Here is a 13,603-nt window from a genome sequence, read left to right as displayed (position 1 = left end):
CCCCCTCCCCCACTGTTCCTCACACTTTCTTGTCAACTGCTGCAAATGGACCATTTTGATTACCACTACAAAAAGTTTTTTTTTTCTCTCCTGCTGGTAATAGCTCACCTTAACTGATCACTCTCGTTAGAGTGTGTATGGTAACACCCATTGTTTCATGTTCTCTGTGTATATATATATCTTCCTACTGTATTTTCCACTGCATGCATCCGATGAAGTGGGCTGTAGCCCACAAAAGCTTATGCCCAAATAAATTTGTTAGTCTCTAAGGTGCCACAAGGACTCCTGTTCTTTTTGCGGATACAGACTAACACGGCTGCTACTCTGAAACCCATCCCTCTTTAGTCTTTCTCAATGGGGATACAGAGAGAGAGAGAGAGAGACAGCCCTACATGGGCTTGGATTCTGATCCAAGCTGCTAGATGAAGACCTCCTGCGTGCCTCCTCCAAGGCTTCTGAACCAGCACCAAACAAGGCCTCTGTTTCGGGACAGGTGGGACTGTGAATTTCCAGGTAACCCCTAATTTTAGGGGCTGGTCTGTGTTGATCTCTAGTTTATATAGGACAATGTAGTAGAAGAAACATAACTGCCCACAACACGAGCCTCGCCCTCTCTTGCAGAAAAGGTTTAAAATTCTTTGGATCTGCTTTATCACATGCCTGTTAATGAAGCATTTAGGTGCATTTTAATGTGGTCCTGTGAGCAGCGAGGACTGTTACAAAGACAGTGAGGAATACGGCAGGGGAGCAAGGCATCGTGGGCCTAGTTCTGATCCAGCATGAACAACCCCAAGCATCCAGAAATCATGAGACTGACTTCAAAATCCCAAGTTGGTTTTTTTTAATATAAATAATATTTGGTTAGTTTTAATCTGCCTTCTAATTTCTGAGCCTTTGGGGTCACACTCAGGTCACATTTTCAAGTTTTTCTCGGCAGCCCTCAAGGGTACAAACTTTAAAACAAAAAAAAAGAAAGTTGAGGTTTTCATGCAGTCTTTTGAGTTGAGCCACCGGGGCTTTAAGAAAAAACAAACAAACGATGAGAAGGCTCATGGTAAAAATTGAGTTTCCAACACTACTGATCTCATTTAATGACAGTCCCCAGCTCTTCCATAGCACTTTATATCAGTAGAATTTAAAACTCGTGACAAAGGAGGTCAGCTTCATTATCCCCATTTTACGGATGGGGAAACTGAGGCACAGAGCGAGCGAGAGGAAATAACTTGCCCAAGGCTACCCAGCAAGCCAGAAGTCGATCCAGGATTGGCACCCATGTCTCCTGAGTCCCAATCTAATGCTCTATCTCTTAGATCAGCCAAAGTAACTATCATGAGCAAAATAAATAAATATATATATATATGGAGATATACCTCTCTCATAGAACTGGAAAGGGATCCTGAAAGGTCATTGAGTCCAGCCCCCTGCCTTCACTAGCAGGACCAAGTACTGATTTTGCCCCAGATCCCTAAGTGGCCCCCTCAAGGATTCAACTCACAACCCTGGGTTTAGCAGGCCAATGCTCAAACCACTGAACTCACCCTACCCCGCTAATGCACATTGGGTTCCATTGCTCTGCCCCTAGTGCCGCCGCTCACACCAGTGCAGAGTGGAATGTGAAACCCCACCATTAGCCTAATGCATGCAACTTCGCACTGGTGCGAACGATAGTGCGAAGGGGGCAGGATGGCAGAGAATCAGTCCCGGGAGTTTCATTCTTATTCAATCAAATCCTCTTTCCTCTCCCCGCCCGGGGTTAGAAGAGAGGCCACATCGGCACTGTCAGTCTGTGTACGCGCCGATCGGCTGAATGCGAGAGAAAATCAATCAAAGTGAAATTAAAAAAATTAAAGAGAGAATTCAAATAAAACCCCTCTGATAATGGGAGATGACATTCGAGTCATTGAGATTCTGATATTAATGGAACCTCATTCAGCTCGGTGCATTTTCATGCAAATTTCCACGTCTCGGGCAAACTGTCCACTCCCGCCTACTCTCCCCCATTCCGTGCCCAAGTTTGAATCCTTCTCCTCTCCTCTCTGGATAATTATCAACAGTTCCTTATCTCTAATTGCAGCCTGGTGGCTTTGTCTTAATTCACTGCGTGGCCCAGAGGCCAAATGAGGCGGGTTTGATCTGCAACAAGGGTTCTGTGCAAAAAGGTCTGGGAATGAGACCTGCCAATCAATCAGGAGGAGAAACCTCTTAGATGCTTCCCCTCCCTTACAGAAGAGGGAAGGGGGAGGGGAGTGTCTGCAGAGGACCAGGTGGCTCCAGCAAACTTTGAGTCTGGGGCTAGCTGGGGACATACAGATGGGTTTAGATTGTGAAATCCAGGGCTACTTTGATGGTGATGATAAAAATGGTAACACCCAGTAGGGCTAAGCTCAGGGCACCATTGCGCTGGGCACTGCAGACACACATCGTGAGAGAGAATCCCTGACCCGAAGAGCTTGCAAGCTAAATACACACAACAGGGAGGGGAAATCGAGGCCCAGATACATCAGACTGAAGGAGAGTAGCTAGAGCAGGTGTACACTCCCACCTCTGATTATATAACACCTGTATGGAAAGCCTCAACTCCCTGGGCTGAATTTTCAGAGGGGTTTGGCTTTTAGACACAGGAACAAAGTAGCCAGTTTCAACACCCAGCTGCTCCAGAAAAACCGGGGACAAAGTCTTGTGCGCATGAAGTCCTGGGTGCAGATCCTGGAAGGTATTTTAGGCACCTTTGGAGTAAAGCGCCTAAGAACGTTGGAGGATCGGGGCCTGGCTTCTTTCCACCAAGCCGGTGAGTGTGATTAGGTAGAGACCAGCACACCTCTCCCAGAACGGCCATGCCTCCCCTGTCCCACTTCCCCAGCACCCTCCATCTCCCCAGCATATAGGCGCAGCGCCGTTGAGTGACTGGGGAACAGACGGTTCTCGCTGCATTGCGCCCCAGGCAGTTGAGGCGCTGCAGCCAATGGAAAGATCCCCCAGGAGTGGTTCTGACATGTGGGGACAAATGGCGAAACTAGAGTTTTTCCAAAGTCTTTAGAAGTCAAACGGAGCAGCCTGCCCCACTTTTTAGACGTTGCTGCCCCCCGGTGGAGTTCTGCACACACTGCACAGGCCTCCTGGCTTGCTCGCCCTAGGTTTTGGGCCCAAGAATCAGGGCATGTCTACACTACAAAATTAAGTCAAGCTATGTTGTTTTCCTGTCCACGCTACCCTCCTTCTGCACATCCTCACCAGGAGCGCCGCTTTCCCCGGATCGTACTTCTCCTTGCAAACCCAACCCCTGTGCCAGGTACGCTGCCCTCCCAGCTAAAGAGGGTTGAGGTAGGAACAGGCCTGGGACTGATTTTGGGAAAACCCTGAGCTGGATTTCAAGCAAGGTTGGTCTGAGCCTGGGGGATTATTTCTCCTTTCGGGTGGCAATCGCATGGAGGGTGGGGCTCTGTTTGATTCAGAAGCTTTGCCCAGCATTCAGGGGAGGGAGGGGCAAGGCAGCAGGAGAAGGCAACTCTGCAAAGTGGTCCGGCTGGAGTTCACACTGAGATGGGGTCAGCGTTTCAGAGACGCAAAGAACTTGGATGCTGAGCTGTTTGCAAAAGCTGCTCAGCATTGTCCCACGCCACGGGGAGGTGCTGAATGCGCTTGAAAAAGATGGCCCTTAGTGAGGTGGCTAAAGGGATCTGAGCTAGTTGGCAAGAGAGTGGCAGTTGCGGGCTAGCGGTTCGGGTGCTAGCCTACGCCTTCAGAAACCTGCGTTCAATTCCCTGCTCCGTCACAGACTCCCTGTGTGACCTTGGGCGAGTCATTTAGCCTCTCTTGTGCCTCGGTTTCCCATCTGTAAAATGGGGATGACAGCATGGCCTTGCCTTACCGGCAGACTGTGGGGATAATTACCTTGAAATGATTGTGCCGTGCTCAGATGCTACAGTAAGGGGGACTAGCTTGTTACCATTCGATAGAAAATCTAGTGCCAGTTGTGGGCGCTGGGCGTTTGGAAATTGCTCTCTGAAATCTGACCCCAGAGAGTGAGACAGAAAGGAAAAGACGCGTGTTCTTATTTCCTCCCAGTTCAAACATGCAGAAAAGAAAAAAGAAACCAGAAGAAAATCACTATTCAACTCTTTGTGGAAAGAAGAATTCAAGGGTTCCCCCCCTCCCCATCATGCCAAGCTGCACGTTCAACATCCCAGCTCTGTAAAGAAGCAGATTTCTTGTCTAGCTAAGTTATCATTTGTATGCAGTTATGTCTCTGAGCCCCAGCCACGGTGCAGGAATGTGCGCTAGATGCTGGACAAATATAGCCAGCCCCTGCCTCAAAAAGCCAACAATCCAAATAGAACTTGAGAGACAACAGGTGGAGACAGGCAGACAGGAAACAAGAAGACGATAGGGTCAGCAAGATGGGAATCTGCCGGGTTGTGAACAGCACCCTCCTCTCAAGTTCGGCTGGACCCCCTGCCTGTGTATCCCATCACGTGTCTGAATTTCCATGAGGATGGGCCACAGACTTTGGATGTGGATCGGGGTTTCTAATTCAGCTCTGTGTCTAGTTGCACCTCAGGCTGTTCGGTACATGTCAGATTTCGCTTGTGAACATTTTGGAGAGGGGACCGTTTCTTCCTCTGTGTGCGGGTAGCTCCGAGCGCCCTCTAAGGCATTAACAATAATGATCAGCGTCGTCGTCTCATCATTTCCTGAGCATCAGCTAAATCACAGAACTATTATCTAGTTCCTTGTTATACATACTCGAGATACAGGAGAGCCATGATAGCTATTTGGGTGGCGGGAAGAGACGATTCAGCGTCCAGGGGAGGTCACACGGAGTTGAGATCCTTTGATGAAAGGCACAAGAGAAGAGCAAAAAAGTGCGGTTATTCATAGATTCATAGATTCTAGGACTGGAAGGGACCTCGAGAGGTCATCGAGTCCAGTCCCCTGCCCGCATGGCAGGACCAAATACTGTCTAGACCATCCCTGATAGACATTTATCTAACAACATCCCAGAATCCTCTGCTCCGATTCCTGGAGGGGAGAGTGCAACGCACTACACTCCGGGGACAACTCCACTCACTTCTCTGCCATTTCCTGTGCTGATCAATGGCCCAGGTACGTCCAGGTAGAAGGCGCCTGTGTAGCTGCTGGATGTCCCAGGTACGTCCAGGTAGAAGGCACCTGTCTAGCTGCTGGATGTCCCAGGTATGTCCAGGAAGAAGGCACCTTTGTAGAGATCGGATGTCCCAGGTACGTCCAGGTAGAAGGCACCTGTGTAGCTGCTGGATGTCCCAGGTCTCTCCTAACAGCCTATTGACAATGACAGAGCAGCATGTGGAGGGGCGGATTAGTAGCCAAAGGGGTTAAAAAGCATCCAGTGTGCTCACTTGGCTTCCTTATTTGAAGCCCGAGGGCCAGGGCCCCCCGGTGAACAGCCCCTTTGGGGAGTTGGTTCCGTCTTTCGAACTCAGGTCCCAGCACAGGTGGCAGCAGCTGTCGGGGGAGGGTAACTAGCCCCAAAGCGTCACCCCGCACGGGCCCGTGGGTCGGGCTTTCTGACCAATCAGCACTGGCATGCCGGGGCTGAGCATGGCATCCCACTGCCATTTGCCTGGTCGATTATAAAAAGGGAGGGGGAATGTGAGAGCGAGAAGGGGAGCAGGGCAGGGCGGAGACCAAAGGGCAAATCAAGCCCAGATACCATAAGCACAGCAGCCCTACGGTTTGCTCCTCGAATAGAGCTTTCTTTTCCCCTCCCCTTCCACTTGAAGTAGAATAAAAAGTCACAGGTGCCACCGAGGGAGAGTCCTGGGGGACGGACCCCACCCAGGGGGACACCAAGACCCCACGAGGTCTTTTCCATCTCTGCAGCCTTGTCTCCTGTGACTGGGGAGGGGTGATGGTCGGGAGAGGTTTAGAAAACTTTCCTCCCTCGGCGATCACGGCATTGTTCTGAACGTGCACCGCTAGACAATCGGGTTATTACTTCGTATTACAGGCCAAGCCAGGAGAAAGGGGAACAGAAAAGCGACACAGCATGTCAGAACCAGGAATAGACCCAAGATCTCCTGAGTGCTGGCCCAGTGTCCTACCCACTGGACCATCCAGCTCGTAATACCAAACGCTTCTCCTCAGTAGCTTGCAAAGCCCTTCACAAAGGAAGGCAGCGTCGCTATCCCAATTTGGCACATGGGGAAATTGAGGCACGGAGCTTCACCCCAGGTCACCCAGCAAAGACAGGACCAGAACCCAGGTCTCCTGAGTCCCCGCCCTGTGCTCAGCCATCTAGGCCACGCCTCCCTGCAAATACGGATGTAGGATATGAGGCAGTGGTCGTGGGGTTCAGACTCCAGACCAGGGGCCCGATTCTCTCTTGCCGTGGAGCCAGTGGCATTGGTGCCAAGCGAGTGTAAAACACGCCCCAGTTGATGCAGCAGCCATTCGACCCTCGTTTCACACGGCTACGCACTACGGATGGCTGGGGTGCCCCGGAAGTTCAGGCCGTGCTGCGGGGCTGCCCAGGCAGGCCAGACGCCCTCGCTGTAGCAAACGAGAATTCTGCACCTCATTATCTAGCCCCAGGGTCTCGGGCTCGGGAGCTGGCAGGACTGATGCTCAGGGGGAAGAGGAGACGAGGGGAGGTCTGATTTCGAGAGCTCATGGAGAAGAGGAGCGATAGCTGCAAAGCATTCCAGGCTCGGGCTGAGAAGAGCCCCGCAGCGCTCAGGGCCAGATCCTCAGCCGGTGTCTCCACAGAGCCCCGCTGGGTTCTTTCCACCCGCTGAGCATCACCGATTGTCAGCTCCCCAGGAGAGATCAGAGGCAGCTTGGCTCCAGCTACATCTGTTTCCATCTTTTTTTAGACAACCTCCCCCCCGCCTTTCCCTGCACCCTCCCCTCTCTGGTTCCCCCCTCCCCGGCCCCAGTTCACGTTTTAAACACATGGTGCAGCCCAGGGCTGGGCCGAGCGCCTCCCATACCCAGTTGCTCGTCCAGGAGCAGGTGCTTCTGTCTGTTGATTTATCTGTGCAGCGGCCTGAAGCTCTTCTGTGAAAATCTGCACCCCCCCTCTGCTAAGAGGTGGGGAGGGGAGCGGGACAGATGAATGAACATCTGACTGGGGCTTCCTGCTTTGCTTTCCCCAGCGATGCAATCAAGAGGACTCCAGTTCTTCTCAGATCTGCTGCCCACATTCTGGAGAGGCTCACAGGAAAAGAACAGGGGGAGTTTGGGCCTCTCATCCATACGCCCCCGGACCTTTCTCCTTCCCATTCAGCCTCTCCCTGTGCCTGGAGGGACATAAGGAAAAACAGGGAGAGTTTTGTCCTTTGGATGTTCTCAAGAACTTCTCTCCCCAGACATGGGGTGGGAGTGACACCAGCTTTCCTAGGGCTTTGGAGAAGCATGGAAGAAAACGGATCGGAGCTCGTATACGGGGTAGGAAAGGTTGTGTCCTGCGGGAAGCACCAGGACCTGAGGATTCAGCCTGGCAGATGGGCCGAGGGTGGGCTTCAGCTTCATTGATTTGTTTCGGGCCAACCCTGGGGTAAAGCAGGGAGAGCGACAGCAGACTGAGACCTCTGCTTTTGAAACGCGTCTTGGTTCTTCCCATTCCTGGGCGGAAACAAGTAACTGGAGCTATTTACAAGGGGATTCCGCCTGAATTCTTCGCAGCAACCTGGGATCAGCAAGCGGCTCCAGACCTGGATGATGTTCAGAGCGGCATAAACTCAGCCCCAGAGCATGTCACACTGAGAACTGAGTGAGTGGGATTCCAACACGGGCAGGAGTTTGCAGCGTCTCTTAGGAGTCTTGGTCCGGATTGGATCTCCTGGATATCACCGGAGATTGCTTTGGCTATCGACTCTGATAAGGAAGTGAGTCCGACTAGAAAATCCTCTGCCAGTGGATTCCCCTCACTGCCCCCCTCCTCCCATCAGAATCCTGCTTTCAGGATCAAAAATACTAGTGGCTATTTTTAAAGTGTCAGCTTAGAACCTTCTCCTCTGGCTTTCAGGGAGGGATTGGGTTGTGGGAGAGTTCAGCTGTTTTCTTCTCCCACCGTATCCAGTCCTGGGGGTTAACACACTTGATTCCTCCCCCCCGCCGCCCGTTTCTGGCTGGCGGATGAAATCTCGGGAATATCCGGGAAGTCGGTACAAGAAGCGTGCCGGAGGATTGGCCGAAGGACGCCGTAGCGAATGGGTGTGAAGTTTGCCCAGGTAAGTCAGAGCGATGATTTCTTGTAAGATTGGATCTTTCCGTTTTGTGGGTGAATTCGGTGCTTGTAAATGTCAAGGGCTAACGCTTACAGTTCAAACAAGCTCCAGGCAAACTTTCCTGCGGTCTCCGCTGCTCTGCCAATGCACCCTGGCCCTGGTTTGCTGCTGTGCCAGTTCTGGGGGGGGTCCTTCCCCCGACACAGCCCTGCTGTTATAGTCATGGTCTCCTGCAGAGATATGTCAGTGCAACTCACCACCTGGCTTCCTCCTCCAACGCGGCAGATGCACCTCAGTCCGTGGTGCCCCCTTTCATTGTAGCCCTGATCTTTGCTTGGAACTCAGACCAAACCTTGCAGGGGGGGGTCACTGGATCCCCTTTTCCTCCATTTCTCCCTTCCCCATCATTTTCCTGTCTGCTGCTGCCCTTCCCACTCGCCGTCCAGCACCAGATGCGAGGCAGCAACACCTTCCTCCTGGGACTTGCAAGCCAGTGACGGGAAGCGGGACTCACCCTGGATTCTCCCTGTGATCTGCAGCCCAGCTGCGGGAGCGCTGCATCATTCAGATCAGTCTCTGAATGCGTCTGAACCTCCAAACAATTTGAGTGCGGGTGGGGCTGAGGGCAGTGTTAATCTGCCACCTCTAGGCTTGGCAGTTCATAGCCCCCCACCTCTGGGCTTGTCGCATCCAGTGTATTACCGCATGGGCCAAGGGGGCCCGTGCCCAGGGGCCCCAGCCAATCTCCCCCCGCCGGGGCCATGGCAGGGAAATAGAGCTTCTCCGATCTTGGGGCCACGGGGAGGGGGGGTCCGGAAAGGAGCGAGGCCATAGGGGGGAAGGGGCGGGGCTGTGGGCAGAACGGGGGCGGGGCCGTGGTGGAAGGGGTGGGGTCACAGATGGAAAGAGTAGGGTGAGCCCACGCTCCCAGCACCGGGGCCCCCCACTTGCTCTGTCCCAGGGCTCCAGCAACTGCACAAGTGCTTACTGCCAGCTCAGGAGCCATTCCCGGCCTTCCGGGCTGAACACACGTCATGGCATCTTCCTCCCCAGCAAATTGGCCAGGAGGACTTGGGGGGGAGTTGGGCTTCCACTTTCCTCTGCAACATGGGGCGTGAGTCACCTCCAGGGATTCTCTCGCCTCCTCAATTCCTTGCCCCTTGCAGGGGCCTGGGGCGCTGGTGGCATCTCGGTCTGTGCTCTGCCCGTGGCACACTTCTAGCTAGAATCCCAGGTGCTGAGGTGCTTTCGTCTAACAAAAGTCACCCGCTCCACATAGCGGTATCCGGATGAAACCGAGTAGCCGGTGATACACAGGAGGTCAGGCCAGATGCTCCAAAGGTCCCTTCTGGCCTTAACTCTATGAAATATGTGTCAGTTCGGCGTGTGATTATTTCCCAATACACCACAGGCGCTGGAACTGGGGTGCTCACCCCTTGGCTTGAAGTGGTTTCCATCCTATACGGGATTTACAGTTTGGTTCACTGGCTCTCACTATAAAAATGGTTCTAGCACGCTGGCCACCCCTAGGGTGGATGCAGTTGTCTGGGAATAAAGGTGCCTTTTACCGGAATAGCTTATTCCACTTCCCATATGGGACTAGCTATAAGCACCTTTATATGATATAACTACATCCACGCTAGAGGGGGTGGTACTGCTTTGATCCTGTACCTACACAGACAAGCCACAGGAAATCACCCCGGCTGATTCGGGAAGGAAACCGTGAGCTGCGCGTTCGTTCCAGCATCATGCCAAGTCCTGTTGCATATTCTGTGCCTGGGCACAGCTGCTGGTGGAAGAGCAGTACCCCAAGCCACACCTAGCGTAGTAGAAAAAGTAGCCCTACTTTCTCCTGGACGGGGGAGCTTGCTCTGGGTCCACGCTGGGAGGGGCAGGGTTGCATGAGAAAGTGAAGGCAGCCTCCTCCTCCCATTCCCACCCGTGGAGAGTGGGGGCGGAACACTGTCGCGTCAGAAGGCGGCAGGGACTGGTGTAAAGGTTGCACAAGAGACACGGCTGTGGAGAACTGGACCGTTGTGTGGATGTTAGCTACCTGGATGATCTCTGTCCTCCCTCCGCTTGCCCAGTCTAGGTTGCAATGCTGTGGACCTTTTCGAACCCAGGCTCTAGGGCAGACTTTTTCAAAACACCCTTCTCTGTTTCACCTTTTCCCTGCTGGTCTCCTCTCTTCTCCCGGAAGGGTCACCTGCTTTGCTGCCATTATGACATTGAAATCGATGGGGTTTCTGGGAGGTTGGGTAGGGGAGCCAGTGTAGGCTGACCTGTCTGCGCCCGGTGCATCGGGAAGCACAGCAGATGTATTTATTGCCGGAGCATCCTAGGTACCTTGAGTAGCAGTTAAAGGGTTAAAGAGATGGTCTTCCCGCACCGGACACCTTCCACTGATCAAGGCCTGCGAAAGACTGAGCAGCAACCGTATGCTGTTCCCTGGAGAATTTCCTCCTGCATCCCCTCCCACCCTCCGTGTAACTGATTCCCACCCAGGGCATCCAGGCATTGGCATGGCTTGGAGCTCATGACAGGGAAGCTGAAATCAAGAGATGCAGCAAATACTGGGCAGCCCAAGTCATGGCTAGGTGGGGTTTGGAGGGGAAAAAACTGCAACCCGGAGATGCAATGCAAGCTGTACCCTGCCCTCGATGTTGCTGGGGGTGAACTGAGACCGTCGCATAAGAAATAGCTTAGAGGAAAGAAGAAACTAAAAGGCACACAAGCAAGGAACCTGAGAGATGTGTGTAGCTGGAGAGCCAATGAGAGGGGCAGGGAGAGGGGAGGATACTCCAGATAACACGAAGTGCAGAGAGAAGGGTCTTGCAGTGCTAGACAGGTCGCTTGAAGGGACAGGGGCAATGGGGACAGAGTTCTGAGAGTCGGTGCCGCAGCGGGGCGCCGTTCTAGGTTCTGTCCCTGCCTCCCTCTGTGCTATTTGACAAATCACTCTCCCCCACCCCCGTGCCTCAGTTTCCCCATCGGTCGAATGGAGATAACGATCCTTCAGCTGTCGTGTCCAGTTGGATTGTAAGCATTTCAGATCGAGGGGCTGGGTCTGCGCAGCGCCCAGCACATCGGGGCCCCCGATCCCCCGCTGGGGCCTCTGCAGGCTACTGCAATGCGAATACCGACGCTAAGCAGGGGGAGTGTTGTAAAACGTCTGGGTATTCAGAAACCTTGTGACACAGCCACGCTTTGCGGATGCCACCCTCGCTAGAGCTTGAGAAAAAGCCAGGGGCCGCCTAGGCATCAAAAGGCTTTTCCCTTCCTTTTCTAACAGCTGACAATGCCAACTCCCCTGGGATCCGACACCCCAAGCTGTGTCCTTAACTTCTTAGAACCATCACCAGCAATAAAGGTTCTGCCACTGGATCTTAGCAGATGGGTCTGTTGGTGAGCAAGGGAGAATAGACTTAAGCTCATTCCACTAACAGTTGCACTGGCCCTGCGAGGCTAACGGGCTTGGGACAGCTGCCGTTAGAAAAGGGATCAGAGCTGCTGAGCAGGGAGCCAAAGTCATTTTTCTGAGCATTGCCCGGCTTGAAAAGAGAAACTGGGCCACCACAGAGCGGCACTACTACAGAGTTTACGGTAAGCTAGTCTGTTCTGTATACTATTTAGATTCTCCAACCCTGCCCGGCACCATAGTAAGGTGAGTCCCTTTTGGGTGAATTATGGTACTAAGTGATTTAAAGTGTAGCTCCTATTGGGAGGAATTAAAAGCGTGGGATCTCTTTCTCTCTTTCCACGTGCTTTGCTTCCTCCTTGAAGTCCGGCCCTGCCAGCCTCAGGTATTTGGTTAGGGTTCAAATGAAAATGCATTGAAGGGAATTTGTGCCACAGTATAAATTGCTTTGCATTTAGCAGTCAAAAAGCAATTCTGCTCTGAATCAACTTGGAAAGGGGCTGAGCAACTGGGAGCCATCTGCAGTTTGGTGCATGATCTTTGCAAAGCCGGACCCTTTGCACAAATGCAGCAGGTACCAATCTGTCTTGCTCTGATCTACTGCTGGGCCCTTAAATCTGTCTGCACTGCAGCCGTGCTGGGTTTAACATCAGAACTGGAAATTCATGCTGCCTGCAACCATGGGGCAGTATATAGGGTCTAATGGCTCATTCCCTTGTGTTGCTGACCCCAAGCATTCAAACGTCATGCATCAGGCCCTGAAAAGTCATGTTTGTTTGTTTTGTTTTAAGTAAGAAACGTGGAGGACGTTTATTTGGTTTTGGAGCTTTTAAGTGATCACTTTTTCAACTTGGCTCTGCAAGCACAAGGGCTAGAAACTTCGCTTTCATTTTTTAAAAATGAGATTCCCCCATAACGACTTGACTGCAGGAGCTGGGACTTTAAGCAACCCCCCTCCCCCACCAGATATCATGAACGTTAGTAATGCTGTGTTCTAACCATTTTTAATGCTGCAAATATGGGAGATTTGGTGAGGGGTTTTTTTGGTTGGTTGGTGTTTTTAAAAACCATCTTTTCTCAAATTGTTGGCTTGGCTGGAGTTACAACCTAAAATCAGAGATCTCAACTGTGTAAGGTGTTTTTTTTTGCCTCTCCTTCCTCTTTGGGCACTGGCCAAGACAGGAGACTGGAGCTGCTGGGCTAATGATCTGAATCAGTGATGTGTTGTAGTGGACCCTGTCAAAGGCATGCAGCCTTGTAAGGAGAGCTGGTTTCCTTGCAATGGACGGAATTCATCCCCTTTCTCTGTGCCTGAAATGGCTCATTTGCTCATAGGAGCAAATCTCTGTGCCATTGGAAAGCACTATATTGGAGCAAACAGCAAGGTACCTAGTATCAGGGGGTAGCCGTGTTAGTCTGCAAGGCACCTCAGCACCTTACATGAAAGAAGATGAAAGTTCTACTAGGTCTTTTCACGCCCATTTCAAGTTGCACATTTGGGACACTGCATTGCCCTACGAGACGGGCCTGATTCTCTGCTTGTGCTCTTGCAAATCAGGAGGCACTCTGTCTGCGTGGACGTAGAACAGGTACAAGGGGAGAAAACAGTTTTCTAGCAAAGTACCACCTATTTGGAGTTTGTGTCTGGCCAACAGCATTGCATCTCTTTGCTTATGAAACAGTCTCTTTGATTGAATGGAGAAATGAATCACAGGTTTCCCACTCTTCTTTCTACAGCCCTGGGATGCGGTGTTTATCCCAGGCAAGCTAGCTATCTTAGCGTTTTGTACGGCTGCCCATCACCGGAGCGACTGGCCACCTTCCGTGTACATAGATTAGCCGTAGCAAATTCCCTGGTGAATTTAATGGAATCTCTAGCTCTTGTCCCTTAAGGGAAAATAATGGTGAGAAACCCCCTTATTAATAAGCAACAGAGGGTCCTGTGGCACCTTTAAGACTAACAGAAGTATTGGGAGCA

General features: G+C 52.0%; 1 protein-coding gene across 1 annotated transcript in view; it reads left to right on the top strand.

The window, feature by feature from the left end:
- The first annotated feature begins 7,853 nt into the window (after positions 1-7,853).
- HJV (hemojuvelin BMP co-receptor) overlaps positions 7,854-13,603 on the top strand; it is a 21,676-nt gene continuing 15,926 nt past the window's right edge. The window contains exon 1 of the mRNA XM_026656249.2: positions 7,854-8,210. The gene's annotated coding sequence lies outside the window, so the exon portion shown is untranslated. The remainder of the gene's footprint in view (positions 8,211-13,603) is intronic.

This window comes from Terrapene carolina, unplaced genomic scaffold (assembly GCF_002925995.2).
Source record: "Terrapene carolina triunguis isolate 2854851 unplaced genomic scaffold, T_m_triunguis-2.0 Scaffold227, whole genome shotgun sequence".
Lineage (NCBI taxonomy): Eukaryota > Metazoa > Chordata > Testudines > Emydidae > Terrapene > Terrapene triunguis.
Note: the sequence above shows the minus strand (reverse complement) of the source record. Positions and strands in the feature narration are given on the sequence as shown.